We start from the raw sequence: 23,798 nt of genomic DNA, 5'->3' as shown, positions 1-23,798 counted from the left end.
AAGTGTTCCCAGAAGAATACAAAAGGAAAAGCTCTTCTCCCCTGCAGCGACCAAGGCACTGATCTCTTCCTGCATTAGAAAACAAAGCTCAGGACTTCCCGTCGTGGCACAGCAGAAATGAATCCGACTAGGAATCATGAGGTTGCAGATTCAATCCCTGGTGTTGCTCAATGGGTTAAGGATCCGGCATTGCCATGAGCTGTGGTGTAGGTCACAGACGCGACTCAGATCCCATGTTGCTGTGGCTCTGGCGTAGGCCAGCAGCTATAGCTCCAATTAGACCCCTAGCCTGGGAACCTCCATATGCCACAGGGGCAGCCCTAAATACACACACACACACACACACAAAAAAAAAAAAAAAGAAAGAAAGAAAGAAAGAAAAAGAAAACAAAGCTCAGAGAGCTCCATTTGCTAAGATTTGAGAACAGTGTTTGGAGCATGCAGTCTCCTTATTCAGTGCCATGTGGAGGCTTGTGTGAATATTTATAACTGTTAACAACTTGTCTTGAAAGTACATGGAAAGCAAAAGGGTCTTGGGAAAATCTTAAGACTTTCGAACTTGCCGCACCCGGTAAAAATTATTCCCAAGAGAATCATGGCCTGTGGATTGACTGTCTTACCTGATAACAGGCTGCCTGGGGAATGATGTTACCATGGGCATCTCTGTGTTCCCAACAGAAGAACAAACCAGGGGCAGGTCATTGGCACTTTTCTGTTCTCCCTCAAGATTGATGGAGGGGAAGGCCTCTAACTCTCATAGATTCTTTATCTTGAACAACAACAACAACAAAAACTAGGAATTGATTTCTATAAAGAAATGATTTTGATTTGGTGATTGGGGAAGGTCATCTCTGAAAAGGTGGCAAAATGCTGAAAAGCTGAGACCCAGGTTTAGGAAGTCCATCCATTAAGAGCAGGAAGAAGAGTATTCCAGGCAAAGTGGATGGCCCACGTGCAAAGGCCCTGGGGCTGGAGTGAGTTTGGTGTATTCAGAGCACCCAACAGAGTCTGTAGAACTGGAACAGAAAGGAAGTAGACAGAGAGTACCCTCCACTCCAGGGTTTATGGAGGGTATTTTTTAGCCTTTTGTGATGGGAGCCAATGAAAGTATTCAAGCAGAGCAATGAGCTTTTTAAAAGCAGTCTCAGATAGTGTGATATGAAGAGTTCCTGTTGTGGCTCAGTGGTAATGAACCTGACTAGTACCCTTGAGGACACAGGTTTGATCCCTGGCCTCACTCAGTGGGTTAAGGATCCAGTGTTTTCGTGAGCCATGGTGTAGGTCGCAGATGTGGCTTGGATCTGGCATTGCTGTGGCTGTGATAAGGGCCGCAGCTGCAGCTCTGATTCGACCCCTAGCCTGGGAACTTCCATATGCCATGGATATAGCTCTAAACACACACACACACAGACACACACACACACACACACACACACACCAAAAAAAAAAAAAAAAAAAGACAGGGCAACCTGGCTGGAAAATCAGAATGCAAGATCTGTCACTATTGGTGCTGACACCTCATTCTGCTGTTCACTGGATTCGTAACTGCAAAGCTCTGACCCCTATAAGCAGGCTGTAGCTTAGCACAGATGAATTTGCTTTTCAACTTCTCATAAAATCACCTTCATTCTGTAAATAATCTGGTTCCCCTGATCCAACGAATCAGGAAAAAAAAAATTTTTTTTTAAGCTATACCCACAGCATATGGAAGTTCCAGGTCAGGAATCAAACCCATGCCACAGCAGCAACTCAATAACAGCAGTGGCTGTGCTGGATCTGTGCTGGAACCATAAGAGAGAACTCCAAGAAAAAAAATTTTTAAGCCAAAAAAAATTTACCTGTTCACACCTAAAAGAATTCAGAGATCGACTTCTTGGGCTGAGCCAGCACAGAGTGGGGAAGTGAGAAAAGGTGTTCAGAGTTGGTTCTCCACAGGGGCACTTCCCTGTCTGCTGAAACTGTCAAAGAAATCACCCATCTTTGGCAACTGTAATGCCATTTGGGTTAATGCCTGGCACTCTGGGGCCTGCGTTCCCCCACCCTTCAAAGTCCAGTTTGCCCTTACATGCCCAGCTGAATGAATAATATGAGCAAGACCACCGATGTTAAATGTTGACAGAGATGTGGAGGAACTGGAACGCTCATGGGGGGGAGGGTTCAAAATGGTATAGTCACTTTGGAAACCACGCAGCAGGTTCCTGAAAAGTTGAATGTATATCGGTCACGTGACCAATTTATCCTGTCCCAAGGTAACTAAAAGAAATGAAAACACAGATTCTCAAAAAGCCTTGTGTACCAAAAAAAAAAAAAAAAAAAAAAAAAAAGTGTTGTGCAAGAACACTCATAGCAGCTGGGTTCCTGATAGGCAAAACCCAGAAATGCCTCCGATGTCTATCAACAGGAGAATGAATAAATACACTGTGGTATACTCATAGTCTATGGCCAATAGAAAAAAAAATGAGCTATTGACACATGCTAGATCATGGATACACCCCAAAAGCATTCTGCTGAGTGAAGGAAGCCAGATACAAAAAGGCACTTCCTGCATGATTCCATTTACATGTCCTAGAATAAGCCAATTTATGGTTAGTTCCAGAAACCTGTGGTTCAAAATCAGACACAGTGTTGCTTCTGGGGATGGAGGGCTTGCCTGGGAAGAGCACAAAGGCATTTTCTGGGGTGGTGGACATGCTCTCTCTGGATAGGGAAGTAGGTTACACAAGTGTATACCTTTATCAAATTGACCTAACTGTATACTTAAAGATCAAGCATTTCACTGAACATAAAATAGATCTTATGTACCTCATATTTTTAAAGATGTAAAAATAAATAAAATTCACTTACTTTTGGCAGTCTTCTCTACCTCCCCAGACTAGATTAGGATCTCATCTGAGCCTGGAAGCTCCCAGAAGCAGACCCAGAGAGGAATATTTACATGCAGGTGATTTATTTAGTAAGAGAAAGGGGAAGCGAGACAGGGAAAGGAAGGCAGCCATGAAAGATGTGTTATCAAGCAGGTTCCCACCGTGGGCAATCAAGTGCAATCTTGTCACCTAAAGGACACAGGGTGGGTGTAACCATCACCAAGAGGGGAGGGAGCTGGGGTATTCAACTTCTATTAGGCATGGGTCAGGGGTGTAATTCACCAGTCCCTTTAGCTGACCAGAACATGGGCAGCGCAGGTCCCATGGCAAGGGAGAGCTTCCCACACCCACCAGAAAGAAATGCAGGGCAAGGGATGATGGGCAGGGCTGCGGCAGCATCTTCGGCACGCCCCCTCTAGTTCCCATTGCCTCCTGCATGCCTATATATCCCATGGTAGTAGAATGATTCAAAGCTTAGGTGATGGAGTGAGGCAAACTTGATCTCAAGTCAGAGCTGTCTCGCTTTCTACATGACAACTTGAGCAAATGGATCCTTTTCTGTAAAACAGTGTTCCTGCCTTGTCGAGGGGATTCAGTGAGTTATTCCCTGTTGTGCCCGGCACATTCTAGGAACTCTGGTAAACACTAGTGGCAAAAGGCATATTGTCACTCTCTCCTGCATTCTGCTGGCCCCCCAAAGAAGTCCAAATTAACATTTTTCCATTAGGATTTTTCCCCTTTGGTTATTTTTAAGACTTGATTGTTGAAAAGAATCCATTTACATAGTTCAAAATCCAAATGCTATCAAAAATGAACAATGAAAATTCTTCCTCTTTTGACACTAGCCACACAGCGGTCCCCCTTGCAAGTAACCAAAAGGATCAGCATGTTTGTGTATTTTTCCAAAGAGATTTTCACACAGCATTCTAACCTATTTTGGGCTTGCTTCTGTTTTTCGATGGCTGAATCCAATACATAGTGGTGTTTGATTTGGCTTAAATAATATATGCATTTTTAACTTTCTACTTTGAAATAATTTTAGATTTATAGAAGAGCTGCAAAGGTGCCCCTCACACACACACTCACCCATGTTTATATCCTGTGTAACCGTAGTATATTGATCAAAACCAAGAACCTGACACTGGTGCCTTACTATTAATTATAGTACAGATTTTATCTGAAATTTACCAGTTTTTTCACTAAAGTGGATCCACCTCAGGACTGCGTGTTGCATTTGGTTATCATATTTCGTAAAGTCTCCTCCAAACTGTGACAGTTTCTCGTCTTCCCTTGTTTTTGTGATCTTAATATTTCAAAGGATCATAGGCAATTATTTTAAGTGTAATGAATCTATATGTCTTGGTGTCCCTGAAGGGTGCCAGGACACCCCAGTGCTCCACATTTAGAATTGCCAAGTGCAGAGAAAAGGCATAGAGCTCTTCATTGTTGTCACTGCCACAGAAAGGCTGGCAGTCATTTTCACCATTGCTGTGTGACCTTGGACAAGTAGCAGTCCCTCTCTGGGCTTCAGACTCACCTTCAGTACAATGAAGGAGTGAAAGTATGTCAGCATTTCTGAAATTGTGTTGTCAAAGCAGTTTACACACTAAGACCTGTTAGATAGCCCAAAGGATGTTAGCATATTAAAGGCACTGAAAATTTGTGCAGGAAAGACATCTGCTCTCATGTAGTTTCACCCAGCATTGCTCAGATGTATTTGACTAGGGGAGTAAATTTGTTCCCTTCTACCTGTTTATCTACAGGAAGACCCTTTGGAATATAAGGACTTGGTAATACAAGAGGCCCATCAAACTGGGGACAGAGGAGAGAGCACACTGCCCAGAAAAGGCTGATTGTAAGTTGTGCACAGAGGGACACAGAGGGGAAGGCTGAGCATAGGCTTGAAGGCAGGCCTCCCCTTGGCTTCCCAGCCCTTCTGAGTAGCTGAGACCCTGGGCATTGAGGGATCCACAGAGAGATGTATATAGAAATTCCTGGGAAGGAAACTTGGCAACAGCCATCAAAATTGGCCATGCCCTTGGCCTTGAACTCAGCAATGATGCATCTAGATCCATCCATACCTAAGAACGGAGGTGTCTGTGCAGGCTAATCCCTGCCTCTGTTTGAGACTGAAAAAGAAAAACAGAATGTATCTGTGTATATAGACTGCGTGTGCACCACGTAATACACAGTGAATCTCAAGGAAAGGAGTGTGGCCCTGGGAACCGTGGTTGCTCCCAGACAGAGGAACCAAGGGAACTGGAGATGAAGTGGGAGAAACTGACTTCGCTCTGGCAACCCCTCTGTACTTTTTGAGTTTCCTATGTATGCTCGTATTATTACATTAATTAAAATAATAGTTTCTAAAGAAATAGTACACATTTTCATTTATTCATAGAGTGGAATGCTGTTCTATATGCAGCTGTTTTTTGTTTGTTTGTTTTTGTTTTTTTAGGGCCACACTCGCAGCATACGGAGATTCCCAGGCTAGGGGTCGAATCAGAGGTGCAGCCGCCAAAGCAACTCAGGATCCAAGCTGCGTCTGTGACCTACACCACAGCTCAAGGCAACGCCAGATCCTTAACCTACTGAGCGAGGCCAGGGATCAAACCCACAACCTCATGGTTCCTAGTCGGATTTGTTTCCACTGCAACAGGACAGGAACTCCTACATGCAGCTCTTTTTAAAAAAGAAAGGAAAGAATGAGGAAGTTGCTTATGCCTAAAATGGAAATACCTACAAAATACACATATGTAGCAAATTACTCTTAAAAAGAGAAGTAAGAAGAGATATATATATCTATCCATAGAGATAGATAGGTAGATAGATAGGAAAATATAAAAAACTAAGCATCATAGTTATTTGTTAAGGAGGAGTAGCATAGAATCAAGAGGGAGACTCTCACTTCCTTCCTTCAAATATATTTAATATTGATATTAAATATATTTAATATAGATATTTTAACAGTGAATATATTACCTCTTTAAAATTAAATAAATAAATATGAATGCAGGACACCTATATGGACTAAGGTGTAACAATTTCCCAGATATACTGTTAAATGGAAAACAAGTTTCTAGAGCAGTGTGATAGTATAACTTGTGTGCCAAAAATGTGTTTGTATATGTGTGTATTGTGTATATGTGTGTATGTTTATGTGTGTATATATGCATTGTGTTTGCATATGTGTGTTTATGTGTGTCTGTGTATACATTGTGTGTGTGTGTGTGTGTACACATACTTGAAAGTACTCTCTCTCTGGAAGATTCCAGAAGGAACTGCCAACAATGGTTTCTCTTGTCAAGGGGACCAGGAGACACATAGGCACTGCCCAGCCTGGAAGACTATTTGAATGTTTACCATGTGCATAAAATAATTTTTAAAATGTTTTTTAGGCATCTGTGAAGAAGTGGTCATGGTAGCAAGATTTTTCCAGCAAAAATTTTAAAATGACTTAAGCATTTCTCCCTTGGGGCTGGCTTGTATTCATTTCAGCCTATTTATACTTTGGAATATGCTTCAACATTAAAATACTTGAAAAACTAAATGTGCACTTATTTACACTGACCTAAAGAGACACCTGCAATGTATTATTAAGTGAAGAATAATTTCAGAACCAAAAATACGATGTAATTCATTTTTTGTGGAAAAAAAATCTATGTACTAAGTGTACACATGCATATATATTGCATTTTAGAAACACACATGTGGAGGTTTCAAATCTGACTCTCTTGCTTGCTATCTGTACAAGTGATTTTGGACAAGATACTTAAAATCATTGGGCCTCAGTTTCCCCATTTGTAAAATGGGTACAACTATTCTACCAGCTTTAAATCAACCTATTTGAGCAACTTCGAGCATAATGCCTATCCCACAGCACTCTGTAGTTAATAATTGTTGCTATCACATACTGATTTTATTGTTATTTAATTGAAGTATAGTTGATTTACAACGCTGTGTTGGTTTCTAGTGTACAGCACTGAAACAATAGCAAGTTGGTTTCTGGTGTACAGCAAAGTGATTCAGTTGTGCATATATATGTATACATTATTTTCCATTATGGTTTATCACAGGATATTGAATATAGTTCCCTCTGCTCTACAGTAGAACCTTGTTTATCCATCCTATATATAATAATTTGCCAAGAGGGAGGGGGAGGGAGTGGGATGGACTGGGAGTTTAGGGTTAATAGATGCAAACTATTGCATTGGGAGTGGATAAGAAATGAGATCCTGCTGTATAGCACAGGGAACTATATCTAGTCACTTGTGATAGAACATGATGGAGAATAATGTGAGAAAAAGAATATATATGTATATATAGACTGGGTTAATTTGCTGTACAACAGAAATTGACAGAACATTGTAAATCAACTATAATAGAAAAAATAAAATTCTTAAAAAATTTTGTGTCTGTTAATCCCAAACTCCCACTCCAACCTTCTCCTGTTACCCACTTGGCAACCGCAGGTCTGTTCTCCTTGTCCATGAGTCTGTTTCTGTTTTGTTCATTTGTGCCATATTTTAGATTCCACATATAAATGATATAATATGGTATTTGTCTTTCTCTTTCTGGCTTACTTCACTTAATATGATAATCTCTAGGTCCATCTCTAGATGTAGCTGCAAATTGCATTACTGCATTCTTTTTTATCACTGAGTAGTATTCCATTGTATGTATGCATATGTGTGTGTCTATATATTATATATATTATATCTTTATCCAGCCATCTGTTGATGGATGTTTAGGTTGCTTCTATGTCTTGACTATTGTGCATAGTGCTGCTGTGAACACAGGGTTGCCTGTATCTTTTTGAATTACACTTTTATCTAGATACATGCCCAAGAGTGGGATTGCTGGATCACAAGGCAACTCTATTTTTAGTTTTTGGAGGAACTTCCATACTGTTCTCCGCAGTGGCTGCACCAATTTTCATTCCCACCAACAGCGTAGGAGGGTTCCTTTTTCTCCACATCCTCTCCAGCATTTCACATGCAGGTTTTCAGAGTGTCATAGAGAAGGGGGCTGGTGGTACCCACACCACATTGTGAATTTGTTACCCTAGAATATGGGATTTGAGCAGGAAAAACCATCATTTTCTACTGCCGGAAAAATTTTTTTAATAATAATCTTGCATTCTGTTCTAATTAAGAAACAAAAACAATAAAGATAAATTAGTTGGGGGTCCAAGGGGGGAACTCATCTGAAGCACAGTGGGGAGAAAGGCGCTGGATGCATGGGACCAGGCCTCATACCTCCCACCCATAAAGCAAGATGACAGGATCCCAAGCAGCTGGCACACATCCCACCACTAAATCTGTCCACCTTCCTCCCGCCTGCAAGACACAGGTGACCAGACTCAGGAATTACATCTGGGATGTTCAAATTTGTGACCACGCTCCCCAGTAGCCAGTGCTACTGTTTATCAAGCACCTCACCTCAGATGTTGGCGAAGGAGGAGACATGAGAGGTACAGCCTTGCATCTGGGGACCCACCCAGCATTGGGTTCACCCACCAGGGTCTGAACCACTGATCTCTGTGGGAGGAGGTTGGGGGAGGTGGTATTTCTCCTAGGGCTTTTGCAAACAGCTTTGGTTAACAGAGGGCTTTGAAGCCATCAGCCGCTAAATCCTCTCTGTGGGTCCCAGTGCAGACCACCAGTTGATAGACCAAGAAATGGGCTCCGAGAAGGAAGAGACTTGCCCAAGGTCACTGCTGGAAAGTAGAAGAGACTGCATTTAGACTCTGGTCTGTCCACCTACCATACAGAAGCAGGGATGGGATCCATTAGACCACGGACCACCCATTCATTTGTTTAGCACAAATGCAACCGGTTATTCTGTACCTGTGATGTGCCCAGGCCCTGACTTCAAGACCACAAAGACTCCTTCACCATTTGACCTTGATTTCCTTAATATCCATTCTTCTCCAGGAACTGGGCAAGGCACTGGGGCTGCAATGGAGGACAAACAGGCACATCAGGGACCTCCGCAAGGGGAGACAGTTGCTTATCCAATCACGAAAGCAAAGATCTAGTCTACAAAGGAGAGATCCTCAGAGCTGATAATGAGAATTTGACCTAATCCCTTAAGAAGTGGAGCTGGTGCTGAAATTCAAAGGACAAGTAGGTGTGATGAAGAGGAGGAGGGACAGGAAGGGCATCCAGTCAAAGAGAATACAGTGAAGATGATGGGAAATGTTCCCACCAGGTTCATGATCACGTTACATAAAACTGTAACACCCATCTTTACAGGAGACTCTGCTGGCTTCAGTGAAGAAAGCAGCCACGTTAGAGAGGCCCGTGTGACTAGGACTCCTTCCGTGCCCCTGGTTTTCAGGCCTCCAGACTCAGACGGGAATTTATACCATGGGCTTTCCAGTTCTCAGGCTTTGGACTTGGACTAGAACTTACACCACCAGTTCTTCTCATTCTCAGACTAGAACTACATCCTCAGCTTGCCTGGGTCTCTGACTTGCAAATAGCAGATCCTGAGACTCTTCGGCCTCCACAATCACATGAGCCAATTCCTTATCATAAATAAATTCATTGGGAGTTCCCATCATGGCTCAGTGTTAAGGAACCCAACTAATATCCATGAGGGTGCGGGTTCAATCCCTGGCCTTGCTCAGTGGGTTAAGGATCTGGCATTGCCTTGAGCTGTCGTGTAGGTTGCAGACATGGCTCGGATCCTGTGTTGCTGTGGCTATGGCATAGGCCGGCAGCTGTATCTCTGATTTGACCCCTAGCCTGGGAACCTCCATATGCTGCAGGTATGGCCTTAAAAAAAAAAAAAAAATAGATCCATCTGTGTATATATCCTATTGGTTCTGTTTCTTCAGAAAACTGGGATCAATATACCTTTTAATATAGAACCTGCCCCACCATTACTTTCCACCCCGTTGCCCAGATTTTTTTTTCCTTTGTAACCCTTACCACCACCTGACTCATTTGTTTGTTTATGAAAATATACTCCATGGGAACAAGGACCTAGTTTGTCCTGGTCACCTCTGCCTCCCCAGGGCCTCTCATGGAACTTGGCGCATAGCAGACATCTAATAAATAAGGAACGGATGAATGTCCACCTTTTTACAGGGTTTGCTAAGTGCATCTGCCTTAGTGGTCCTCACAATGGCTCAGCAAGCTGGTATTATCATTCCCATTTTGCAGATGAGGAAACAGAAGTTCAGAATGACATGCCCAAGATCCCAGAAGTGGTAAGTGACAGAACTAAGACTCAAATTCATGCCGCCTGACAGAGTTCCCATTGTGGCTCAGTGGTAACAAAGCCGACTAGGATCCATGAGGACATGGGTTCCATCTCCGGCCTCATTCAGTGGGTTAAGGATTCTGTGAGCTGTGCTGTAGGTCGCAGAGACTGCTCGGATCCCTTCTTGCTGTAGCTGTGGCCAGTGGCTATAGCTCTGACTTGACCGCTATCCTGGGAACTGTGACCCTAAAAAGAAAAAAAAAATCAGGCCTCCTGACCCCAAAACCATGTTCTTAAGCACCGCACAGACAGCCTAAAAGGGTCAGGAGCACCCTCCCTCCCATTTTCCTCCTTCTGATAAAAAGGATGCTGTTATCCATCCCAGAGCAGTGAGATGAGGTGTTCTCCGAGTCCCTTCCCCAGCCCCTTCCATTTATGGGCAAGAGCAGATGTAAATGTAAATCAAAATTAAAATAGTATAAACCATAAAACACACAATTGCATGCACACTGAGGTGAAATGAGCTCCTGTCTAGATTTCCTTCCACTGGCTGAAGTCCTTTATTCCTTTTATGTCCTGATTTTTCTGAAACCATAAGCCCATACTTAGGTCTCCATGGATGAGCCATGTCCCTCAGTCAGAGATCCAGCTTCTGCTAGGTAGGCCTCTCTACACTGCCCTTTGTGTCCCCTAGTTCTGTAACCACCCCTTTCCTAATCTACTCATGACCAGGGACAGTCACCAAGTCCTTCCACTGCTGTCCCCAGGTAGTTTCTGACATCCTGCCTCATAGGGGCAGAATACAAAGATGCACCCCCCCCCAGATTCCTGCCTCCTACTGAGCACTCTGTATAATCCCCTCCCCTTGAGTAGGGGCTGGACTTGTGAATAGGATGAGATGTCACACAGTGACTCAATTACTAGTCCATGGACTCAGAGCTCATCAAGAGGAAAATTATCCCGAATGGGCCTGGCCTAATCAGGTGATCCTTAAACGAACTCAGAGAGATTGGAAGTGTGAGAGAGTGACTCCTGCTGGCAAACCTCCCTACCGTGAGCCATATCTCTCAGCCAGACATGGAGGGGAACACATGAACGCATCTGAGAGTGGTCTCTAGGAGCCCAGAGTCATCCTCAGCAAGCAGCAAAAAAATCAGGACTTCAGTCCTGCAACTGCAAGGAACTGAATTCTGCTGACATCCTGAATGAACTTGAAAGAGAACCCTGAGCCTCAGATGACATCACAGCCCCAGTGACACCTTGATTTCAACTTTGAGAGACCCTGAACAAAAGTCTCACTACACCATGCCTGGACTAGTGACTTAAAGAACAGTGAGCTAAGAGATGTTGCTGCTTAAAGCCACAGTGTTTGGGCTCTTTGTTATGCAGCAGTAGAAAAGAATACTCTGCCCTCACTTCTGTGAATGGTACCTCTATGAAACTAGGCTAATATGAGTGTGCCATCTCTTTGCTGAGGGGCTCCGAAGGATGCATTATTTAACTCCTCTGTGCCTTGGTTTCCTCACCTGTAGTGGGAGATAATAGTAATATAGCTATTGCCAGGATGCAATGAGATGGTCAGGTCAACCAAGGTGGCTGTCCTCTGGCTCTGTGCAGCCCCTGTTCCACCAGCCCCATTCCACATATGCCCCCTTCATGTGAATGGCCTGCCTCATGCCCAGCTGGTGACTATTCTAATCCTCAGGCCAGAATGGCTCCACCTGCTAGATTATTAAAGGGAAACATCTGCCCTGGTGCAGGTCATTAACCTGAGGGGCTGGGCGGGGCTGCTGGTTCCCCTGGTAACTGAGGAGCCAGCGTGACGTCAGTTCCCCTATAAAAGGCAGCCTCCTTCTCCCCGCCCAGGAGTAAAGATGGCGGCTGTGTCCTGCTCTTTGTGGGTTGCGCATGGTGGGGTGTCACCCCGAGAGCTTTTGTTTTGCATGTGTAAGATCCCCTGTCCAGTAACCATTGATGTCTCTTGCCTCTGGGCTCAAAGGCTGGGCAACCACAGGACTCAGAGGACTGCAGGGTGCAGCCCAACCCCGAGCCCAGCAGCCAGGAGGCCAAGCAAACTCCCTTGAGTGCCGAGAAGTTGGGACGTGATGGGACAGAAAGCCGCGGGGTGATCCCCAGATGGCCGTCCGCTGGCCTGCGGGGCCCTGCTGCAGGCGACCACCCTGAAGTGTCTGTCTCTTCTATTAAGACGAGGACCGAGGAGGCTCTTTCCAGTTTAAAAGCAGCCCTGAGACTGCAGTTCATGTGACTGCTCGGGGCTGCTGGTGAATAGGGACGAATTGCGAGGACCCATCTCTCCGATGCTCGGTGTTACCTCCCCGACTTCCACCCCTGAAGCACTACCGACACCGGCTTTAGGGATATGGACTCAGGGACAGGTTTGTGACTTGGACGTGGCCAGTTACCCAGAGGGGTTTGGTGGGGACCTGGGGCAGTGGCAGAATGACCAGAGTGTCCTTGGGCTTCTGGTGGCGGCTGTGAGAAGGGGCAGCGCAGTGACCTTGCGGGACTGGAGCAGATCTGCACCATCTACGATGTCACAACATGTGGGGACGTTACAAAAGGCCAGGAGGAGGCTTTGAGCCTCACAACCACTATGCGGGGTCTGACAGCCCTGTGTGACGGACAGGACCACGCGGATGTGGGTAGCGACCAAGGATCGAGCAGTCTGGGAGGGCCAGTGGAAGCCGTACGCTGGCTTTTCCACCTGCCTTGCACCGCTGCTGCAGGGCTATGAGGGGGCAACATAAGCAACTGAGACGGAACCGCCCTCAGCACATGGACAGGAGCTCACGCAGGCCCTACGAGCTGTGACCGGACCCCCGGGATTGGTCGTCAGCGCCTGCACTGGGTCAACCAGGGGCAACTAGTCAGCACCCTCCGAATCCAGCAGTGGACACCGGTCAGGACGACACCTCGCTGTTGCCCTGGAGAGGGACCTATGCCCAGAGAACACATGGCAACACAGCCCAGAGGCCGGCAGGTAGGTCCCAGGTGGCTTGGGTTTGCCACCTCGCGGGGAAGAGGGTAGGAGGGGCACCCGGATTCCACTGTCTGCTCCCGGCCCCACCTGGGGCTGCTGAGGTCTGACCCAGGCCCCTCCTGGAGAAAGGCCCCTTGTATGATCCCCGTGGCTGGTGGTTGAACCATCTCTTGGGTACTCTGCCTGGCTGTGGGGACCGCAGTGGCTGGGCAATGGTCCTGCCAGGACATGGCCGAGGAGCAGTGTCATCTGTGCTGTTACTATTTGTATTTCGCGTCATGGTCACGACCTTCCCTGCGTTGTGCCTGGTGAACACCTTACACGTCAACCCTCGTCTCGGGGGAGGGAATCTGTGCGTGGACAGGCGGCCGCAGCGCCCTCGCTGTGAAAAGGGTCTGATTGCTGGGTCTAAGGCGGAGGCCGGCTTCCTCCTCCGTGACCATCTGACTGGATAAGCGCCTGGCTCACTCTGGATCCTCCGGAGCGGCTGGTGTCTGGGTTGCACCTGTGCTGTTTGGGTGCAGGGCGCCTCTCCCTGACTCCAGGGGTATCGAGGGAGAGGGACAGACCCAGACAGTCAGGGTTGTGCAGGGGATGTGGGGCTGGAGGGTGCGGTCAGGCCACTCAAGGTGGTTGTCCTCTCGCTCCATCCAGCCCCTGCTCCACCAGCCCTATTCCAACTACATCCCCCACATGAACAGGCCTGCCTTGTGCCCAGCGAGTAATTGTTCTAATCCTTAGGCCAGAACGGTTCCACCTGCTAGTTTATTAAAGGGAAAGATCTGCCCTTATGATGGTCATGAACCTGAGGAGCTGGGAGGGGCTGCTGTTTCCCTGGTAATTGATGAGCCCACCTGATATCGATTCTCCCATAAAAGGCAGCCCCTTCTCCCCAGGTAGCCAAGCCTGCTGCCATGTACGCTCCCCATCCAACAAGCCGATGACACCTCCATCGCCAGCTCTGGGCTCGCTCTTCCGTCTTGAAGCTGGGCAGCAAGACTTGCAGGCCTGTGGGCTGCTGCCCACAGTGCATTTCAAACACACACATGCTGGGCATTCCCTATACTGAGGGAGAGATGGATGGACTGTGTGGACTTGATCCGACCAGGCCCCCTTTCCACAACCCCCAGCAGAATCCACGGGGTCTCTGGTGTCCTGCCCCATCATCACACCCCTCAAAAGTCCACATTCCAAATGTGGGTGGTCCAGCCTCTTCCTAACTTCCAGACGCCCAAGTGCCTGTGGGATAAACATGCCACCCTTCATGGTCTAATTATTTTGACTGAAGATTAGTGGGATCTTGGTGCTCCTGGGGTGTAAAGAGCCATTGTGAATGGTTTATGCATGCTGAATTTAACCCAGTTTCCAACACAAGAGCTCCCTCCGCAGAGACGCCAGTTTCAATAGCCTCAGCACTGCTCTCTTCAATCCCCAGGTGGCTGAAACCAGAGCAAGGGGAGCAATGGGGAACCTCTTGTCTTATCCAGCTCTCTGGGGGTGGGGTAGGGGGCTCACACCTGAGAACCAGTTAAGAGTCAAATACCGGAGCAGTGGGAGCACAGCTTGGAGGAGGAGGAGGTGGGCAGCCAGCACCTAACACCACCAATGAAAACCAAAAGCAGTTCTCTAGGCTTCCAGCTATGACCACCTGTGGGATGAACCCAGATCCGAATCTGGGAGGATAGAGGGGAAATCTCTGCCTCAAAAGTGTAAATGTCTCCTCCTATCCAGGATCTGTGTTGCCCATGGTGGGAAGAGGGTAGGGGGTCATGTCTCCTGTTCAGAGATGATTCTAAGAGACTTTCATTTACTCAGGCTCTGTTTGGGGGGATTTTGTTACCAGCTGGAGCTAGAACTGAACTCAGGTTTGGCTTCTCATCACTCAAGTCAATATTGGAGAGACAGAGGTTGGTGGGTAAAGATGCTTGATTTAGGCACCCGGCAACCTGGGGAGATGGTGGACTAGGGTCCCCAAAACTACCTCCTCATTTGCTGATCAGGAGGTGAGAGCTTTTAAATGTAACCTTCAAGGGTGTGTGGGCGGGGGCTTTGTACAGAATAGCATGGTCAGCTCCTTGAATCATCTTGAAACTGGTCATGCAGTCACCTGGTCAGAGCCATCTTGATTGTTTTAAGCCCCGTTAATCTTAAATTTTATTGAAGTGTAGTTAATTTGCAAGGCTGTGATAATTTCTGGTGTACAACAAAGCGGCCCAGTCACAGATATACACATATCCTTCCCACCCACCCCCACTGGTAACTATAAGTTTTTCAAAGTCTGTGAGTCTATTTCTGTTCTGGTAATAAGTTCATTTGCATCTTTTTTTTTTAGATTCCACATAGGTGATATCGTATATTTGTCTTTCACTGTCTAACTTCAGTGTGATAGCTTCTATGTCCATGTTGCTGCAAATGGCATTATTTCATTCTTTTTATGCCTGAGTAATATTCCATTGTGTATATGTGCCATGTGTGCCATGTCTTCTTTATCCATTCCTCTGTTGATGGACATTTAGGTTGTTTCCATGTCTTGCTATTGTAAATAATGCTGCAGTGAACATTGGAGTGCATGTATCTTTTCAAATCATGGTTTTCTCTGAATATATGCCCAGGGGTGGGATTGCTGAATCATATGGTAGTTCTATTTTTAGTTTTTTGAGGACCCTCCATACTGCTTTCCATAGTGATTGCACCAATATACATTCCCACCAACGTTGCTTGGTCTCCACTTCCTTGAGGCTAGTTCTTAGAATTACGCAAGATGGAGCAGCTTATGTCATGGCTACAGTCTGGTCATCATGCAGTTAGCTTTTTCCAGCTGATGGTGGTTATAATATCTGCAAGACAACTCCCGAGTGGGCATCAGACACTGTTATCTATGTCCTTCAGGGAGGAACTAAAGATTGTGTGACTCTAGTGTCCTAATGATTAGCTGTTTGAACCTGCTGTTTTGTGACTTTGGGGAGGCCTGGGACACTATAATTTTTCTACCAACAAGGAACAGGCGAAGGAAGTTTTTACCTGGGAGGGCCCTGCAGATATTAATCTTTGCCCTTAGAGAACAGTCCAATTGATTGACTGTTAACACTTGATTGAAAGTGTAGGAAAAGCATGAGAGAATCACTGGAGTTCAGATGTACATAGAGGATTATTAAGGGAAAATGTTGGTAGACTCTGAGTAGTGGACCTTGTACAAACAGGTGTTATGCAATAAATATATGAATGGATATATGTACAGTAACTTTGGTAAACTGGGTGCAGTAAAGTTAACAGGTGGCTTTATTGCAGGACTTCTCAGTGCCTTTAATGTAAGCACGTGCCCTGAGACTCTCCAAACCTGGCTGATGGTCAGAGTCCTCTGGGAAGCATCTCAGAAGGACAAATGTACTAGACCTATGGAATCCCCCAGAAGTGAGGCAAAGGAAATGCCGTTCCAAGGCCTCCAAGTTGTGTTTCTATTTAGTGTGTGTGCATTTTATGGTTGGCCAAAATGATTTGGAGATTAGAATTTGGGACTCTTAGGGACTGAATATTCATCTTTCCCAAAATTCAAATGTTGAAATCTATACTACTGGGATGGTATTGGGATGTGAGAGCTTTGGGAGGTTATTATGTCATGAGGGTGGTCATCAGGGTTAATGCCTTTATAGGAAAAAGCTAGCTCACTTGTGAAGATAGGAGTCTGCAACCCAGAACGTGCCAGCATCCCCACCACACACCCTGATATGAATTTCCAGCCTCTAGAACTATGAGAAATTTCCACTTAATACACCACCCAGCCCATGGTACTTTGTTATAGCAGCCTAAGCTGCCTATGACAGGAACTGCAGGAATTCCCCATCTTCTTAAACACTTGACTACATCTGTTGGTTTCTGCTGAAGCCCTCTTCAGTATATGTGGTTCTAGCTGTGCTTATTTCCCTGTTGCCATCCATTCCCCATTAGGAAATCTGCTGTGAGAATCCCAGTACCATCCCAATGTGCACAGTAAAGGGAGTCTGGTCCTAGCCCAGTGTCAGACAAATCTCTGAGAGCCTCGGAACCGGTCCTGCACCTTGGTCCTCTGAGATTTCCCCTTGGCCGAGTCTCTTTGGGAAGACCTGGTTTTGCACTTTTCCTAAAACACAAATGCAGTTCCTGGAGTGATCTCAGTGGCCACCAATGAGATGTCTCGAGGCTGGAGGTGGAGCTATCTGAGCAACCTCTGAGGGGGTCCTGAAGCAATCAGAGCAGTGAGTGGGTATTAGGAGATAGTGTTTAAAGTTAGGAAGTCTTGGTCATGTCTGAAATCTTGGCCCTGTTGCTCTTCTCTAGGATTTCAAAGGGCTGACCTTGACTCTTTTGGCCAGTTTCCCCTGGGGGTTCCCATTGGCTAACTACTTTTCCCTGGTAATGACTGCAAAACAGCAAATCTTTTTTAAAAGGCAGCATAGGATACTGGACAGTCACAGAATTGGTCAAAATAAATCCTCAGTTCTTCTTTGGACAAGGTGTTCATTTCCAACCCTCAAGCTCCTCACCTGCAAACAAAATAGAATAAGATCTGCCTCCGAAGATGGGAGAGATTAAATAGATACTATTGCAAAGCACCAGCAGACAGTAGATCCTCAATAAATGTGAGTTATTCCTTCCTCCTTCCTTCCCCCAAAGGGCTTTTCATTAGAGTCAGGAGAAAGGATAATTTTGCCACGAGCTGTGTGTGACATTGGGCATTTCTTGAACCCTGGAGAGGGGGTACTTTTGTTGGAAAGGAAGAGACATTCCAATTAATCAGGGGATGTAGGGAGAAAGAATAATTATTATAAAAATACAGCTATGACTCATAGAACCTGAGCTGGAATGCAGCGAGTTCTTGGGAAAGGGCTGGTAGTAGGGATTAGGATGTGCTAAGAAATCTAAGACATCTCTCTGACTTCATCCTTTCTTCTCTCTCGGTATTGCTTTCATTTGTAACTACTTCCCAGCCCATAGGTCAGATAATCCTGTCAACACTCCCCTGAATACCCACAATGAGCCAAGGGACCACTTCCCTTAAACCCTACTTCCAAACGTCCAAGACTTCATTGGTCCAGATGGTATTGGCCCTTAACACTCAGCAAATCAGCAGCACCAAGGGGAAAGAGCCGGGAGGTTTTCATTGGCCCAGTTAGGGTCAAGCACTCCTCCTGAGCCAATCAACAGCACCTAGGAGTAGAGCTGTGAGGTACTCATTGGCCCAGCTTAGGTCCAGCCTTACCCCTGAACCAATCATCTGCCCCCCTAGATGGAACCATGAGTGAGGCATTCATTGGCCCTGTTTGGGTTGGGCCCTACCCCTGAGCCAATCAGCAGCACCCTGGTGTGATGGCGCTCACTGATACAGATGGGGTTGGGCCCTACCTCTGAGTCAGTCAGTAGCATCAAGTGGTGGAGCTGGAAGGCATTCATTGGCCCACCTTGGGGCAGGCCCTTCTCCTGAGCCAATCGACTGCATCCCGGGGTGGGGCCATGTTGCACAAACATGGTAATTCTTGCTGTACCGATGAAGATGGAAAGAGTAGGAGACCATCTCCAGAGAAAGGATATGTCAAAGGATGAGTGACTTGCAGAGATGAACAAGACAAGATACCTGGCCTCAAAGAGCCCAGTTTCAAGAGAGAGAGAGAACCAGGGACAAACTCCATTCCTACTTAGAAAAGGCCATCACAGTGATAGGATTCAGAGAACCAGGTAACCAGGGAGCGTGGGAGAAGTTCCCAGAAGCTGCACCGACCCCGCCCCAAAACCATCCTGGGACATGATGAGCTAATTAATCACAATTATTATTTATGGCAGTGCCAATCCACCTGCTCATGTCACAAGACATTAGTCATTGCCAGGAGTGATGAATCCCAGGATGTAGAACATGCTAAAAATATTAATCTACAAGTGAAAATGATTTTAATTGGATTTTGCCCTTGGGGTCATGTCAGGGTCCCGCTTTCAATCAGACTTGTCCAGTCAGCAAAGCGGACCCAGGCCTTTCAAATTGAAACTGTGATTGGCTGGCAGAGGTTAATAGAAATGTTGGGAAATAAATAGGTTATTGATTGATCATAACAATCAGCTGGCTCCCGGCTTACCTTGCTGACCTCGCCCACCCAATTTTACGGCAAACTCGGTTAGCATCTAATTATAGATCACTTTTACAATACTGTGTATTAATGAGTAGATTATACAGTGGGGGGTAGAGGAGTTCTTACTGGAGAAGTTTCCCCGGGGCAGAAAAATGTGATGAGATCTCCTGCTTACTTAGGAACTATGAGTGAGAGAAGGGAGGCCCTTAAGAGGAATCGTTACTCTCCCCACACCCTGCTAAAACCTCATTCCTTCACTCAAGGCACATTTAGTGGGCATGAGCTTTGTGCAGGGAGCTTGGGGACGTGGCACCATATCTGGGACAGACCCTCTACTCAGGACCTCATTCTGTGATGCGTTCCTTCTAAAACATCTGGGAGCATGAGAATTGTTTGGCAGGCAGCTTGTTAGAAAGGCAGATTCTTGAGCCCACTCCCGAGGTGCTGATTCAGAGAGGCCTGCATGTTTAAGGAGCCCACCCAGCTTCAGAAATTCCAAGGCAGTGGGGGAAACCTCACTCTGAGACAAGATGGCCAGTGGCTTGATCGGATACAAAGATCCACATGAGGAGGAGTTCCCATTGTAACGCAGCAGAGACAAATCCAACTAGTATCCATGAGGATGCGGGTTCGATCCCTGGCCTCGCTCAGTGGGTCGGGGATCCAGCGTTGCCATGAGCTGTGGTGTAGGGTGCAGGTGCAGCCCGGATCCCAAGTTGCTGGGGCTGTGGTGTAGGCTGGCAGCAGTAGCTCCAATTGGACCCCTAGCCTGGGAACTTTCATGTGTTGTGGTGCCATTCTAAAAAATAAAAAATAAAATTTTTAAATCCGCATGAGGAAATAAAGTCAGAGTTCTGGATGCCTGGCTGGAAGCTGGTCAAGAGTCCAGCGGGACATGAGGAAAGGAAGGTCAGCTGAACACAGGAGTATTCACGGAGGTGACCCTGGCCTTGAGCCTGAAGAGCAGAATCACTTTTAATGGACACCAGTGGTGTGGCGGGCAGTCCCCACCAGGGATACAATCAGAATCTGTCTCGGCCCTTCAAGGGGGTAGAACCTGTTTGGGAAAACAAGTGTCTAAATAACTTAGAATTTCCTCCTCTCTTCCAAGCCCCTCCACCCTCATGCCCAGATCCCCAGCCTCTTGTACCCCCATTTTGTCTCTCTCCCTCCAACACACAAACTCATTCCAACCACAGGGCCTTTGCCCTTGCTGATCCCCCAGCCTGACACTCCCTTCCTCCTGATGTCCCATGGCTGACTCCTTCCCAGCAGCTCAAGGCCACTTCCTCCCACCACCTGGCCTCATGCACCCCCTGGCTGCACTGTATCATTGCTCTCCTTGACTTCTTCCAAGGCAACGAACAGTGGCGGGAAGTCCCTATCATGTCAGTTACCACTTCCATGTCCCCCACTGGCCTCGGAGGGTGCTGTGCACACACAGGACGGAGCAAAGAAGACAGACTAGGAAGAGACAAATGAAGGTTGTAAGCCAAGACCCAGCACTCCAGACGATGAAATTGCAAGACTACGATTTACCTGTTCTGCACATCACTTATGTATCAAGGTTCTTGTTCTATGTAAGAAAACTGGGGGCTGGAGAGGAAGCTGCCACAGCTGCCTAAGACAGAGTGCTAGAGGCTTGGACTAGGGGAATAGCAGAGGGATGGAGAAAAACAGATAGAATCGAGAGAGATCTATGATTTCTCCCAGATGTCATCTTTGGGCAACCAGAGCTGAAATGGTGGGGCTCTTCACTGAGATGAAGGATGCTGGCAGAGGACCAGGATGAGGGGGAAACAGAAGCAAAGATATCTCTTAAAAGGAACTGTAGGAGTTCCCCAGCGCCTAGCAATTAAGGATCCAGCATTCTCACTGCTGTGGCATGGGTTCAATCCCTAGTGCCAGAACTTGCAATTTCTACATGCTGTGGGCACAGCTGAAAAAAAAAGAACTGTATCTATTGTTTGTTTCTTCCTAAGAAACCACTCCAAGACCTAGTGGCTTAAAACTGGCATCATTTCTTTGGCTTCAGAACCTGCAGTTTGTCTCTGCTTCATGGAGCATCAGTGAGGACAGCCCAATTAGAGCTGAAGGACCCACCTTTGTGATGGCTCAGTTGATCTCAGCTGGGGCCTGGAGTTCAGCCAGGACCGTGGATGAGAAAAGTGGTTTGGGGGCTCAGTTCTTGACATGTCTCTTCACAGCTGCTTGGGCTTCCTCACAGTATGGTGGCTGGGTTGCAAGTCAGCATGACTCAGCCTTAGAAGTCACATTCCCTCCCTTCTGCCATAGTCACAAACCCACTGAGGTTCAAGGGGATGGGAGGAGGGCCAAAGTCACATAAGAAGAACATGTGGGGTGGGAAAGATTGTCACAGCCATTGGTGGAAAATATAACCAACCACAGTGACAATAACAAATTGTTGCTGCACACTTACTCTGTACCAGGAACTTCATCTGCATGGGGTCATTTTACCCCATGATAATCCCAAGAAGAAGGTCCCATGATTAACCCCATCTTACACATGGGGACACACAGGCCTGGACAAGTGACTTGCCCCAGGTGACATAGTATCTGAGTTCAAATTTGAAACTGAATCTTTCCCACCCCCAGGCAGAGATCAGCCTGATTTTTCTGTACGCATAGAGCCTGGCCTCAGACCCCGGGGTGCCGGTGCTGGGTGAGAGGCTGAAATCAAAGTTGTGTGAAGCCAGCAGGAACTCTGTCACTCCCAGCCTGAGAACCTGGGAAAGCTTCGAGGCGGTTGAGACCTGACCCCAGCACCAAAAGGTGATGTCTGGTATGAGCTCCCCTGTGGCCCAGGGGCCCGAGATTGTCGCTGGGAAAGTGCCCCCATGGCACCCCAGTCCTGGGGCCCAGGCCGAAGGCTCCGGAGCATTCCTTACATTCCAGGGCTTTTCTCTGGGAGGAGGGCTCCTTCCCACAGGAGAGGACTCTTGTGTTTTCAGGCAGAAAAGCAACAGCTCCCCACAGGGGTCTCTGTCTTCCTGGCTGTGTGACTCTGGCCCTGTTGTCACCATTTTGCAACAGAGAACCTATTTATATGTGAGAACTGGCCATGGGGAGTTGGCCGCCAGGACTGTGTCTCCTGGGTGCCCAAAATTCAGGTGGGCTCAGGAGATAGAGGTGTCTCCTGGGTGCCCAAAATTCAGGTGGCCTGAGACCCAGCTGGGCTGCCTGTCAACCTGCTCAGAGGCTTGGTCCAGTTGTTCCCTGTCTCCTCTTCAGGCTGTTTTACCTCTGTTCTTGGTTGTTGGCCTTACCTTCCCCGGGGCCAGGAGAAACCATGGGTGTGAAAGAGGGATTGGAATCCATTGGGAAAGTGCTGATACTTTGCATCTCCCTCTTATTGAGTCCTCGCAACCTCTTAAACACCATGTTATCCCCATTTTATGGATGAAGAAACTGAGGCTCAACAAGAGGTGATCACTCACTGTAGGTCACACAGCTAGTGAGGGGCAGATCTGGCTGATCCTGAGTGTGCTTGGGCACCACCCACTCACAAGCTTCCCCTGGCTCCCTGTTTCATTCATTCAACAAAATCTTCTGGACCCTGACTCTGTGCCAGGCATGATGCTGGGCACCCAGGGTACTGCCATGGAGCAGGCAGGCATCTTACGGAACTCACAGACCAGAGAAGGCAGCACATGAGCGAAATGAATATGAAATCTCACACTGTGTGCTGTTCTCCAAGGACAGAGAACACCTCACAGGGAGGAGTGATGGGAGAGAGACATTGGTGTGGAGAGAGTGACTGGGCTCATTCTTGCTAATGGACTCAGCCTTTGGGGATGCTGCACCCCCATTGTGACCATGGTAACCATCTTGGACCCAAGATTCCCACCCTCCAGCTGTGCCTTTTTGGGCAAGTCTCTACACCGCTCTGAGCCTTGGTGGCCCCCTCCTGTAAAATGAGGATTGGGAAGCCCACCTCTCAAATATTGGATTGCTCCAGGAACCAACATGGATGAATCATGTAGCCCAGAGCCTACTACAACAGCCATTTTATGTCAACCCAAGTGGGCTAAAGCAAGGGGTTTGGAGGTGGATTGAGGAGAAGTGGTCTTGCCGGCACAACCCCAGATTGCCAGAAACACCTGTGTCATCAAAATAAAGTGACCCTTGATGAGAGAATCATAGTGAAGTGGAAGAAAAATCAGAGCTTGCCCATCTGTCTTATGAGGAAGAACACTGAGGCTTCAAGAGGGGAAGTCACTAGGCTTGTCTTCTGTTAAGAACAGAAGCCCTTATCAGACACAACTTAGAATAGATTTACAAGCAGATCCTGCTGAGTAGCAGTGAGAACTTTGTCTAGATACTCATGTTGCAACAGAACAAAGGGTGGGGAAAAAATGTAATTGTAATGTATACATGTAAGGATAACTTGATCCCCTTGCTGTACAGTGGGGAAAAAAAAAAAAGAAAGAACAGAAGCCCTTGGCAGAAATAAGCATGAGTTTTCCAAAGCTTCCGACCAAAACTGCATTCTCCCCAGCTTCTTCCCTTCCCCCAACCATCCCAGGCCCACCCAGTGCCCTAAAACTCTGGAATCCAAAGAGTATCCCCATGGAGCCTCCCCCAAATGTCTCTAGAAGAACCCTGGTT

This window comes from Sus scrofa, chromosome 14 (assembly GCF_000003025.6).
Source record: "Sus scrofa isolate TJ Tabasco breed Duroc chromosome 14, Sscrofa11.1, whole genome shotgun sequence".
Lineage (NCBI taxonomy): Eukaryota > Metazoa > Chordata > Mammalia > Artiodactyla > Suidae > Sus > Sus scrofa.
This window is presented reverse-complemented; position numbering follows the sequence as displayed.